The sequence below is a fragment of the Protopterus annectens genome, chromosome 3.part1 (assembly GCF_019279795.1).
Source record: "Protopterus annectens isolate FY-2018-M chromosome 3.part1, PAN1.0, whole genome shotgun sequence".
In the NCBI taxonomy this organism is placed as follows: domain Eukaryota; kingdom Metazoa; phylum Chordata; order Ceratodontiformes; family Protopteridae; genus Protopterus; species Protopterus annectens.
Genome location: NC_056732.1, coordinates 1,191,977,859 through 1,191,990,572, shown reverse-complemented (window position 1 = coordinate 1,191,990,572; position 12,714 = coordinate 1,191,977,859). Strand labels below are relative to the sequence as shown.

The 12,714-nt window shown below is 42.8% G+C and overlaps 1 protein-coding gene across 9 annotated transcripts in view; it reads left to right on the top strand.

The window, feature by feature from the left end:
• ADGRB1 (adhesion G protein-coupled receptor B1) overlaps positions 1 to 12,714 on the top strand; it is a 4,264,735-nt gene that overhangs the window by 914,105 nt on the left and 3,337,916 nt on the right. The window lies entirely within an intron of this gene.

The following is a 12,714-nucleotide window of genomic DNA, read 5'->3' as shown; positions in this document are numbered from 1 at the left end:
AACTTAGACCATCTCTTGGCAAACTATCATAAAATCAAACTTTTGTCTGAGCTCTACAATTTGTGAGACAAATGAAAAAAAGTAAAGAAAGCTATTTACACAAGCAAGCGTCTCACTGCCGTACCCAATGAGATCATTAGCTTGAAAGAACACCACCCCCACCCAAAATTTATTTGGAAAATGTGAACTAAGTATATCACCTAGTCAAAAGTCACATACTATCTCCTTTGACTTATCGTGATGCTGCTGGCATCACCAGCCAATGTACCTTTCACTGTTATGACTATACTATAAAGCCAGTAACTAGTACTGCCACCTTCCTAACACACACAACATTATTCTTCAAACTGTACATATTAATACAGTCTACATAAATTCAACCCTGAATCTCCTTCACTGGATAATCTGACACCTGTGTTTTTGAAAACTGCAGCTCTTTCTGTTGCCTATCCACTCACTGTTCTCTTCAATAGTTCAATTAAGGATGCATGGGACTGTACATTATATGTTGATGATATTATAGTACACATATCTGATAACTCTCTTCTTAAAATCTAAAGCTGCAACTTAATTCACTATGGAAATGAGTAACTAAAATGCATTGATGATAAGCTGTAAAAAAAAAAAACTCCCACTGCTATGATAACAGGTCCCTGACTTCCTCTTATAAACTTCAAAAGTTGCTGTCTATTTCTTTTTCAGAAGATAAAAACACTTTTACCAGTAGTGACACAGCAACAATATTGAAGAAATACTTTTGGTCAGCTTCTAAGATGTATTCATTATTCAAAATGATATAAAAGTATTCAACTCAGACTAGCATACAAATACTCTAACCCACTTCCTCAAAAATTAAAAAAATGCCAAACATTACTTGCTGTGTACTCAATCCAGAACATGCACAGCCTCCAAGTGACACTAAATAAGATCTGTAAATTATAACCTTGGTGGCCCATGAAACCAGCATTGTTAGTTATGAGGAGAATTCAACTGGCCATCAGTAATGATCAGGGCTACACTGTTGCTAAGCTACTTCAGATAAAAATTGCTAATCTACTGCTGCTGCACTAACAAATATGCTGCATCACAAGGAACCAGTTTCCCATTGTTCATCTGCTGAAAATGCAACATTGGACTAGGCCATGCTTCATTAAAGCAGTTGGAAAAAAACATTCTCAAAGTTTGATCCTGTGGCCAGAAACTCTTTAATTTCAGGAAACTCAAGAACTCCAGTGCATTCAGAACAAGCCTGTCAACTTCTTACCAATGAGTACAGGTGTCACTACTTTGACACCAACTAGCAAGCTGGTTTGGAGCAAGATGTATAGATTTGTGCAGCTACTTTTTTAGATTCCAGTTTGATTGCAAAAATACTGACCATGTGTGTTTTAATTTGTAAGTACTGATGGTCATTATTAGATCACCATTGTAATAATGCTAGCTGATGGAATTTTTCCTGCCAAGGATATCATATGCCCAGCCAGTCTACAAAAGCTTGGGCACACCTTCCTCTTATATAGTACCTCTGACCTAAACTCTATGCCTGAGACTACTGGCTAATACTTAAAGGATGCAACAGAATGGAAAAAACTCAGAACTTTCGTGCAAACAGCTCCCTTTTTCTGGTCTTTCATAGTGACAGGGTGACCCCCATGACTAACCCTTCTTTTATACCTAAAGTGGTGACTGAAATGTCTCTGAATCAGTCAATCCCTTTTCTTGTATTATCCCATTCGTAAAAAATAAGGTTGAAGGGATACTTAATGTACTGCATAAATGCAGACAACTAAGATTCTGTTTGGACAAAACATAAAAGTTAGAAAATCGATCAATTGTTCCTTTCCTTTGAAGGAAAAAAACATGGTCCTTCAGTTTCTAAATAGATAATTTCTAGATGGATTTCCTTGCAATTTATGTCTGTTATTCCTTCCAAGGCAAATCTCTCCAAGTTCTCTACTAGAGCTGTAGCTTCTTCTGGTGCTTATTTTCAATGGGCTTGACTCCAGAGCTATTTTAGATGTAGCTATCTGGTGTTCCATTTGCACCTTCACCAAACATTACAAAATAGATGCCCTTTCTGGAGCAAGAACAGGTTTTGCCAGAACAATTTTTTAAGGGTTACTGGATCTAGTAATGTCTCCAAGTCTTCCACCCCCAGTATAATAATAATGCCCATTTTTAACCAGATAGACCCACTGGCAAGTCAATTTTCATGGGTAATGCAGGAGCAATGTCTGGTTAACTGACTTGCTCTGTCACACAGTAGGCAAATGAGGGCTGAGGAAATCAAACTGTACATATCAGCAAATATGCCAACTGCCATACTAATCTGCATAAAAACTCCAGGATTCATCCCATCAGTTAATATTACTACAATAATCATGTAATGATGAACATAGTACAGATGTTTGAATAGATCACTGTTGTAGTATATGCATCCTCCCAATATCCCCTGATTCTTGATTATTTCTCTCCTCCTTCATCCTAGGATTAGATGGAATTCGTTTTCCTACCTATTACCACCTTTTCATTTTATTCTTATCTACGTCTATACTTTTAGAGTATCAGCCTCAGTTTTTTTTTTCCTGGGGCAAGAAAGCTCTGAAGTTTTTCATGCCCATACATCTATTAAGGACCAACATGCAATTTTCTGCCTAGGTCTTAGGCCTGATGTTTGGTGTGAAGGAAAGGTGCATCTAAGCTTTTGTAGACATCCTGATGTTCTGTAACTTTGGCAGAATATGTCCCATAAGTTAGCATTACTGCAATACCTGTTTGAATACCTTCATTATGGTTAATTTCTTGCATAGCTGTACTTTTTGTTGCTACTTTCCAATAGTTGTTCAGCTTTGTCTCGTTTAAGTTTTCTCAGTACTTTGTCATATTTGTTCATCTTTGTCTCATTTATGTTTCTAGTTTACTGTATCTAACAACTGCTATCATTATTTGGAAAACCTGTAATTACTGATTTGACCCGGGATATGGTTAAAAATGTCTATGGACCAGTCCACTAACCCAGATAAAAAGTTAATACATATGTTTATACATGCATGCATGCATACATGCATACATTTCATGACTCCCTGCTACATGGTGTGGTTGGCATCTATTCTTTAACCATGGCAATAATTGCTTACATCATTGAACAAGGGGAAGCTCACCACTACCTCCAACATACAGAAGTTGTGAGGGTTTGTGTGTCATCCAGCTGCTTTCTGGTATCCAGTCATAGTGGTTGGAAGAAAATAAGGAACTTGAAAACCAGTTCTGCACTTATTTACTCAGTCATCCAACTGCTTAGTAGTAGACAACATTATTCAAGGTAAAGTCACCTGTTTTGCTGACAAGGTCAGCTTTTGCTGATGCTGCACGTGTGATCCCTGAAACCCTTGTTAACATGGAAGCCTTTCTGCTATGTGGCAAGCTTTGCTGTGACCTCTTATCATCTCTAGCCAGTGCCAAATACAACAGCTTCTGATCCTTTTTCATCCCATCTCTGATTCAACTGACGAGATTCTGCGGCCACGTGAATTTGATCTGGCAACTCTGGCTAGTGCTCAAACCTCAAGCTTCTTTAAACTCCTACGATGCATTTGTCCTGCTCTTCCTCAGATCTCATTTGCTGCTTTCATGGTCAGATGTGATCCAGTATGCTCAGGTAAGTGCTTTGTTTTTGAAGTCTATTTTTGAAGAATATTTTCAGTCTTCACCCAAGTTTCTGTCAACCTTTTAATATTTTTTATTACTAAAAAAAAAAACTTTATTTATTCTTCTTCAGCTACTTTACCAGCATCAGGCACAGAGGTCTTGTTGCTTTTCATTCTTTCCTTCAGTTTAAATTCACAGTGTTTATCTTTTGCTAGAATAACATAATTCATTTCTGATTAATCGACTTCTACAGCTAACATTTTACTGTTAATATCTAACAGTATGTTAAACTTTGTGGTGTGGTTTTAAAAACTTGCCTATTATGCTGTCAGTTGAAATATTTGTGATCTGACTGTGATTATAGTTATAACAGTGAGTGTAAGTGGAGCACGTATGCCTGGGGCTGGAATACCCATTGATGGATTTCTTTATTTGCAAGGTCTTTGTTCCCTTCTTTTTGTTAGGAGGAAAGAAAGAAAGAATCTATTGATCTTCAAGGGCCTTCTCCATCCAGATCATGAGAAGAATAAAACCAATTGACAAAGAAAAGTCAGAATAAGAGAAAAGGAAAAAGAGACATAGGGCAAGAAAAGAAAAGTTGAAGAACATAGCGCCTATAAGACACAGAATGTTTCTCAACTAGAACCACAGCATCTCCCCTCAGTACCAGCTTCAGTACACATTGTGTAGCCTATGCTGTGCCCTGCCACATGGAACAGATTACTAGAGTGCTCTCAAGATTTGTCTCTTCCTGCCCTCATTCAGCATCTTCCCTTAGATCTACTAGGTCTTTTTGAAGTGTTTCCGAAATGAATTGTAGCAGGATGATAAGACTGTTTTTGAAGACTCAGATTGAAATGGTTATTATCCCAATCTTCTCTGTCTCTAGGAAGGACTGGGTTGTCCTACATTCACTGCTACAAGCTCCTTCCAAAGTTCCAGTTTCTGCATTTATTTTTTTGGGGATCATAGTCTCTCCCAGAGGCTGTAAATTCATCAATGACTGGCGTGGGTGCATCAGTGTCGATTTTCTTGCATCTGACTCACTCAACATGAAGACATTTGGCACTTTTCTCAGCTCCCATTTGTTCTGTGCCATTTTTTGTTGTCAGTGTCCTACATGTTTGAGGTGTCAACTCCAAACTCAACATAGAGCCATCTGTCTCTGCTGTGTTGATGTCCCTTGTCTTCAGTACCATTGATGTCAATTTTAGTGAGGACAGAGACTGCATTGACTTGGGAGTCCCCAGTGATGACAGTCTCAGGATCTTTTTTTGAAGTTAACAAGAGAATGATTGCTTACTCATCTAGGAAAACAACAGAAGCCCTCACAACATTATCTTCAGTCCTTGGGGCACTCTTCAGTCTGAACTTCAGCCATTTTGTTATCCTTTCTAGAGACAGAGCAGACCTGAAGGCTTCATAAAGTCTCCTTCACAGGCTGGGCAAATTTTTTTGGAGATTGGAATGAGCCCCCACTGGATCTTCCCAGGACATAGATATATAAATGGAGATATATTAACTCCCAGAATGAGCCTGTCACTTCAGAAACTGATTTTTATAAAATGGAGGGTTCCACACAGTCCCCTCCAGAAGATATCAAAGTTGACAAAGTTGTAGAATTAATGCATCAGAGGGGATCTTGCCCCCCACACCCCTAACTCACTCTTTTCTGATGAAGAATTGTTTGAGGCATTGAGATTTGGACTCTCTGTCTTACAAGTGGTATCCTAGTGTCAGGGAGAGCATGGGAGGAGCCCGAGTCAATAGAAACAGCACCCAGGAAACTAAACAAAATTCTTCATCTCTCTAAGGACAGACAGCATTGGAGCAAGGGTCTTCTGGTGGACTTCATTGCTGTAATGGCAACCACATAAAGATAGCTGCCAGAAAATACAGCAATTGCCCCCCCCCCAACAAAGTATCTCATGCAATGTATAAAATGAGGAAGCACTCCTGTGGCTCACGCATGTGTGGTGCCAGGGTGTTAAATGATATTAGTCAAATGTACCTCTTCAAAAGAGACATAGCTGAGGAGACTTTGGACTCACTGAAAAAGCAGCCTGTCTAAAGTCTAGTAAACAAGTCAAAGCTCATCTGGCCCCTGTGCTAACTACTTCCAGTTGCTTCATGATGCCGATTTACAATGCAGCTGATGGACTAGCTAGAGCTGTGTTATCTGTCATAGCTATGAGATGCCATGCCTGACTTGTCCTTTGTGATTTTGCAGACTACTTGAAAGCATCAATCTGAAGTTGTTAATCTTCTTCCTATTCATCACTGATTGGTTCACTTCCAACCCTCGGAACCGAGTCGGCCTAATACCAAGCTCGCGTACACCAAAAACTCTTGAGCTAAGCTGCTACCCACAACAAGGCCCTTCTCCCAGTTACACCAGATCTCGTTTGCCACACAGCCATATAGCAGCGTGTCACCCAGCTCTCCAGCTAAATGTTTATTTTTTTCAAATTTACTGTATTTTTAATTTTTTTTTCTCCTAAAAATTCTTCTATATCTTATTATCTCAACTAGCTCTACCCACGGGTATCCTCTTCTTACCATTATTGGTAAATGCCCTTCTTTACCCTTGTGGTATTCTTAATACCATTGTTGGTATTTTTCTCCTTTCCTTCCTTTCTCTATTTTTTTTTTGGATTGTTGAGTCGATATACTCAGTATGCCTGAAAAGAAAGGGACTTCGGGGTTTAAGCATTGCACTTCCTGCAATAGTAAACTCCCCAATAGTGACCTGCATGATGATTGCGTATATTGTCTGGGGTTTCCCACTTATTTGTGAAACCTCCCTGTCAGATTTGCATCAGTTTCAGTCAGCAGATGCTGAATGAGAGGAAAAATAAACTTATTTTGAAAGGCCTGCTTTCTTCTCCCTTTTCTGAGGCTCTTTCTGCATTGGAGGTCTCAACCCCTCCATCAAAGGACAAAAAACATCCTCATTCTGACCCCTCTTCACCAGCTGGTGATAAGGGCAAGCCTCATAAGCATAAGGCCCACAAGTCTTCCACGGAGCACAAGATCTCCTCCTCGGCTCCGACCACCTCGGTTCCAAGTTCTGCTCCAGTGGCCTCTACAGATATCTCGATGACTTCCACATCAGTGCTGCCCTCGGTACCGACTGCTATGGTTCCAAGTGTGATTTCAGCTCCAGCCTTACTGCCTGCTATTATCTCTGCACCGACATCGCCTATCTCCGTTCTGAGATTGGTACCAACCACTTCTTCGGAGCCGATAATGATTTCCACTCCAGCTGTTCCCTTGGCTCTGAGCCCTTTCTTGGCACCGATAGTCCCCCTTTTACCTGTTTCAAAACTGGAATCCTTGGTTCCGACTCTTTCTATACCACGGACCCAGTACTCCCCGTCTTTGGATCCATTTTCAGGACATGTCTTTAGACCTTTTTGGACCGATCCTGACTTCCCCTCAGGAGTGTTGGTAAGGTCCAGCAGGTGTCTGTCTGAATTGGATGTAGTGCGCCTGTTTGATCAGCTGCTGACAGCCAGAGGGATTACAAATTTTCCTAAAACCCATCCCACTCCAGGTTTTGGGTCCATTGCTCCCTCGACTCCCATGTATTCTCCTCCCTTGAACCTCTCAGTTCCAAGGCTCATAGCTCCGATGTCTTTGGGGGTAATCCTCTCCTCGGTGCAGACAGTGACCTTCTCTGAGGCTCCGAGGCCCCTTTGGGTTTTGGTTCCTTTGGAACCATCCCTTCCTCAATCTCATGCTTGGGGGGGGGGGTGGAACCCCCGACTCCAGGTACAGTTCCAGTTGTTTCATCGGTTCCGTCTTTGGATCCGGGGGTGACTCCCACCCCGGTTTTGCTTAATGCTCCATCCCCAGGAGCAGGCTGCACAGAGCGGGGTATGACCCCGGTTCCAAGATTGTCTTCCTCGGTTCCTGGCTCTCATTCCCCTTCAGGCGGGCCTGCCTTCCGCGTGATGGAGAGGGTGCTTGCTTCGGGAAGCTTTCCTCCTACGTTGGACTTTCCCCCTCCTCCTTCTGAGCTGCAGCTATCACAGGCCACATCCCCAGGACACCGAGAGTGCAATCCTCAAGCAAACCCTGTACAGGGTAATCTTCTTTCTGAGTCTTCTTCAGATGCTCCCACTGAAGAACCACCTCGGAAACGGACATGTTAATGGAAAAACATGGACTCCCTGGAGGAGTCCCTCACTGAGGATACAGACTACGATGATGGGGAAGGGTCCCCACGGTCACCCCCTGATGATGTCTCCTTTGGAGACATCCTGGAAATTTTGAGGCAGAGGGGTGACTGGAAACCTTCCAACCCTTCCTCAGAGGAATACATATTCCTGCAGGCCTTTCTCTGTCGGCCCTGTACTTCTTGGGTGACCCCCCCCCTGCCGATAAGTTAGTCCAGCTCATTGTGCAGCAGGTGTGGAAGAACCCTGATACCATTGAGGCCATTCCCCGGAGACCAGACAAGATACTTTCCCCTCCAGAGGAACACCTCTATTGGTCTAGAGGCTTACCAGTAGACACTATGGTGGTGGCGGCTGCCACAAAAAAGGACCTTGTAGAGGAAAGTCCTACTGTCCATCCACCCAACAGAGAGTCCCAGGTAGTGGACAGATTAGGGAAGTGAGTTTTTGCTTCAGTGACAATTGCTGTCAGGTCTCTGAATTATTTGGCCCATTTTATGAGGCTCCAAAGAGATCTCATCTCTGAACTCTCTGGAACCCTCGCTGGTCAAGTTTCTGATGGAACACGCAATAAAGTTGCTTCTCAGCTTGCTACCCTACAGTCAATCTCCAACTCGTCCATGAGGTTGCTGTCCCACGCAACTGAAGGGGCGGCTAGAGCTGCAGGTGCAGGTGTAGTTATGAGACGCCACACCTGGATGCACATTTGTGACTTCAAGGACTCCTTCAAGTCTTCCTTCTTGAATACCCATATCGAACCGTCCACTTTGTTTGGTTCTAAATTGAAGGACACATTAGCCAGGTGCGAGCAGGATGGAAAAACTTTCTCTGCCATTGGCCTATGTTCATCCAAACCTTAGCGCTCTTTCTCCAGGAACCAGAGGAGTGGAAAGATATGGCACAAAAAAATCTCAGGGCCCTTTCCATAGTGCACATGGTGAGGATTCCTCCAGAGGCAGAGGGAGTTCCAATAATGGAAGATGCCCCTTTGGGGCAGAGGGGGTCCCTAAAAACAGGACTCCAGGAATTCTTTCTCAGGATGCCCTAATCAGCACTCCTGAAGTGCGCCTGATTGCTTTCCTCTGGAAGCAGTCGGGGCTCATTTTTCTCTGCACCAAGCTGCCTGGCACTCTATTAGAAATGATCAGTAAGTGCAGAGAATAATTTCCAGATGTTATTACATCCCTTTAATCTCTTACCCAAGACTGCCAAAATGCCTTCCTGATGTTCTACCCAGTGAAAGGGAAGAAGCAGCTGCAGAAATCAAAAAGCTGTGTCAAAAACGAGTCATCCAACAAGTCCCCCCAGGACAGTGAGGATCAGGTTTCTACTCAAGATTTTTTTTGGTGCCAAAAAAGTCCGGGAACTGGAGACCTATTTTGGATCTCAGCCAACTAAACAAATCAGTAGTTCAGACCAAATTCCACATGGTCACAATACAATCCATTCTCCCACTTCTTCGGGAGGGTGTGTGGATGTGCTCAATAGATCTCCGGGATGCGTATTACCATAGCAAAATGGACAAGCACTCCAGGTGTCTGCTTCGCTTCCGGCCGGGAGCCAATCATTACCAATTCAGAGCCCTGCCATTCGGTCTCTCGATGGCCCCCAGAGTGTTCATGAAATGCCTAGCAGTGGTAACAGCTCATCTGAGACTACAGGGATTCTAGGTGTTTCCGTATCTAGACGATTGGCTCCTCTCCAGCCCCACCATGCACCTACTCGTCATGGCTCTCCGCTACACTTTGACACTGGCAGAGTTTCTAGGCATCACAATACACTGGGAAAAATCCAACCTTCATCCTACCCAACAATTGAAATTTCTAGGAGCAGTATTCAATACTCAAACAAGCCAAGTCTCTCTCCCTCCTCACAGACTTCAGAGATTAAGATTACAAGTACAAGTGATGCTCTGTCGAAGGAAGGTGTCTGCAAGGGAAGTTCTACAGGCTCTGGGGTCTATGGCGACTGTTTGCTTCAGGATGGTCACCAGTAGACATTCTGATCTGTCAGTGTCCTCCTCGACTTTTCTCTGCCTTTACTCCTCTTCCCCGATCACCAAATTCCTACGGAAAACCTCAATATGAAAAGTTACTATGAGCTTCATTGCACCTTTCTGACCCAGGTAAATTTGTGTCCCCTTAATGAAGTCTCATCTTAAGAAACCACCATTGCTCCTTGATCCCCATCTGGATGTATTGTCTCATTCATCTGACAAGCATTATCCAAACATTCATGCCCTCAGACTAACCTGATGGTTTCTGCAATTCCATTAATGGTTGTGTGAAGATTGGGTGAAGATAGGTGAAGGCTGCCAGCCTAGCTAGATAGAAGTTTGGAGTTAATTATGTCATCTGTAAATATTAATGTAAACCACAGACTTGTTGTCTTGAATGGTTAAAATAGTGTTACATGTGGAACTGAAAAAAATGTAACAACAGTGCACTCTGCTGACCAACTAAAGCATGTTGTGACCCTTTGATGTAAACATGGCTCCGTCTGGTCTAGATGAAGAAATCCTGCCTATTGTTTTAAGGCCAGAGTTGGCATGCATAAATGTCTTTTATTGCTCTGGTTTCTACCCAGAGGTGAATAATGTAATGGTAGTTCCTGTTAGCCTGGGAACCCAGGGAAGTGTGAAGAATGACATAATGTGAACCAGGAATGTGATTTTAAAAACAGAGAGAATCAGAGAGCATTAAGCATTTTTGTCTTGATCATCCAACACATCAGCACTGTCTTGCTCTATATGTAAATTTATCTTAGACTTGTGTTTTCTCTTAGAAATAGCTAGAAACTAGAAAGATTAGACTAAGTGTTTTGCTGTGATGTCAGAACTGTACTAATGAACTATTTTAAGTATTTCTCTGTGATCTCTGAACACTTGACTAGCACTGTGCAGTAAAAATGTATTGTGTTGTGTTGTGACTATTTGTTATTAAATATTTTAAAACCGTTTCAACTGTGGCTGTTTTTGTAGAGATAATTTAAGCTGAGTACATGCATGCCATTGGTAAAACTGTACAAAGCCACTCTAATAGCTTTAGCCCTGGGCTATACTACCAATTGGATAATAATATTATTGTACAGTAATAATTGGGCACCCTTTTAAGGGCCTTTGAGTAGCTGATAAATATTAGTGGGTGGTGGCAGCTGGTACTATTGTATAGTCTGGGAAAAAAGGGCACAGCTGGAGAACCTGTGCCAGCCTTCCCCAGGAGTGTCTGTGTGGTTGTAGAAACTATTCTCAGTGTGTGTGTGTGTGTGTGTGTGTGTGTGTGTGTGTGTGTGTGTGTGTGTGTGTGTGTGTGTGTGTCAGCTACTTGGGCAGGGACATGAAGCACTGGTTGTACAGAGAGGGTGCTGGAGGTTTTATTTTGCCCACTAGGCTGAGATCTGGACCCTATAGCTGTGCCAGTGGGGAGTCTTATTGGGGACCTGGAGAGCAAGGGAGTGACCAGCCCTGGACTGACTGTGATCTCTGTGTGCACTTAAGGGAAATTGCACTTTACTCTGTGTATTTGTTATCCTTTCCTTCTATATGAGACACCCCTCACTGGTGTTAGTGGTGAGGATTGAGGCTCCTTGATTGCTGGGCCAGGGCATGGGCATCACATATTAATTGTTTGGCAGTGGTGGGATATCCACACCACATATTAATTGGTTGGCAAATACTAATTGGCTTATAGTGGTGTGGGTAGAGGGAATTCCAGTAGCTTGTGTACAGTGAGCTTTGAAGGTGTTTTGTACTCCACTGTGTGAATACACAAAGTTCAGATTACAATTGTTGTATTTCTTTTTTTAGCTTAATTAGTCAGGGTGAGCAGGCAGCATGTCAGCAGAGGAGTATGAAAAGCTGACAAGGAGCCAGCTGGCAGAGATGTACCAGGCTAGGGAATTGGTGCATGGAAACCTGACTAAGGTAGACCTGATTGCAGCCTTGGTTACAGCTGCATCAGAAAACAGCAACCAGGAAGACAATCAAACTGGCAGTGGAGATATAATACCCTTGGAGAATGGACAGCTCAACCTTTCCGCAGAGGAATTAAAAATCCATCTGGAACTAAGTTGGAGGCCAGGTGCTTGGCGATAGAAGCAGCTGAGAGACTGAGGAGTCTACAGGCTGAGGAGAAAGAGAAACTGCTACACCTGGAAGCTGAGGAAAATGAGCAGCAGAGGAAGCATGAGAGGGAAATGTTGACTCTTCGCCAGAGTTATGCAGTTAATGGGGAAGGGAGTAACTGGACCCCAGAAGCACAAAATGTGAGTAAATTTCTTCTGCAGTTTAAAGAGGGGGATAATTTTCATAGTTTCATTAATATGTTTGAGAGGGCATGCAAACAGTATGGTGTTGACCAAAGGCTCTGGGTACGGTTACTGACCCCCTTACTCCATGGTAAAGCTGTAACTGCTTTGTCAAAAATGTCTGATGTTGCATGTTTTGATTATACTGCTGTTAAAAAACACTTGTTAGAATTGTTCAAGCTAACACCTGAAATGCATAGGAAAAAGTTTTGTGAGCATAGATGCAAGGCAAATGAAAGTGTGTGTGAATATGTTGCTGAACTGAACACTTATTTCCATAGGTGAGTGAGTGGATGTCAGGTCACCACTTTTGAAGGGCTGGCAGACCTTTTGTTAAGGGAACAAGCCCTTAGTACTTTGTCTGAGGACATGAGGATCTGGTTAGCTGATAGACAATGTGCCACTTCAGATGAGTTGGGAAAGAAAAGAGACCTATACCTGGTAAGCAGGGCAGCCCTGCACAGGAAAGTGACCCCCAGTACTGCTCAAGGGTCTAAAGGAACCCATGGTGGGCAGCACAGACTGTCTCAACAGAATCTGCCAGTAGCAGGGGAAGCCACTAGTCCAGGTACACATTAAG